Genomic DNA, 1257 nt, shown 5'->3' with positions numbered 1-1257 from the left:
TCTTCTTATAGCCATTGCCCTTCCTGTGAAGAGAAATCACCTCTTCTCTTGTCTTCCTGGACCATTCTCTTGCCTTCACCATGTTTGTAACCACACCAGTAAATGTCTAGAAGGAGCTGAGTATCACAGTCATTTTAAAGCTGCCTAATTGGTGCTTATTATGCTTGATTGCTGCTCGGTGACATCCACAGGTGTTTTCAATACCTGATGGAAAGCACCTGTATGAACCTCTGTTCTTCAGAGTGGTAGTCTTTAAGGGGTTGAATAATTGTGGCAATGAAGAAACCACATAAGAACCATTTACTACTGTATTACATAAACAATTGATGTCATTTTAGTTGCATTTGGGTAGTTACAACGTCCTTGTAGGATTTGATTCTGAATACAATTCCAAATGTACACTATAGTCCCTAAACCCCTTTACAGCATTGGGGGTTGAATAATTTTGGTCACAACTGTATATATATATTGTATGTATAATTAGCAATAGCATGCTGTGTTAATCAATATCCTGTATAAGGCAGCGGAATTCAGCATCATATAATCTTTCAATCAGTTTAATGCAGGGGAATAAGTCCTAATTGGGTTTCCAGGACTGATAGCATGTATTATACTATGATCATATCCACACATTAAGGACCGGTCTAAGTGAGCATTCGCAATGTAGTCATTTTATTGTCATCTCAGTGGCCGGTTCCATATATATTATAATATACCCCCTACTGTACATGATCAGGATGTGAGATTTCACCTGGCATTTCTATAGACACCTGTGGCGTCAGGTCAATAGATGTCATTTCCAATAGGCGGTGCAAAGCTCTGTATAGTATTTAGTTTAATAAACTGACGCAACTAACGCCTTCTAATAAACCCTAATGGCTAGGAAAGGACGAATGTCACAACTTGGTGGTTAAAATGAATGATATTTTTAGCCTTCAATTAGAACATTTGTAGATTATTGCAAATATAACTCAAAAGTTAAAACTCTGCGTTGCTCACGTAATGATCCCACTTATAATTTCCTTTTATCATTTAAATGATTAAAACGATCTGTCACGGCTTTAATTACCAGGCAGTAATAGTACGACGCAGATAACACACATCATTAGGTGGCCTCTTCAGTGGCCTGGCTGCTCTCAGGACCAAGGTGCTGAAACATGTCAATTTCAACATTTCCTGGCAGGTGAGAGCTTGCCCTGTCTCCTGCGCATTCCTATTGGCTCGTTACTCTTTTGGGCTCCCTGGCCGGTCCCTAAT

This window comes from Staurois parvus, unplaced genomic scaffold (assembly GCF_062004578.1).
Source record: "Staurois parvus isolate SC_StPar_1 unplaced genomic scaffold, SC_StPar_1.0 ptg001764l, whole genome shotgun sequence".
Lineage (NCBI taxonomy): Eukaryota > Metazoa > Chordata > Amphibia > Anura > Ranidae > Staurois > Staurois parvus.
The sequence above is the reverse complement of the archived record's forward strand: the minus strand, read 5'-3'. Positions refer to the sequence as shown.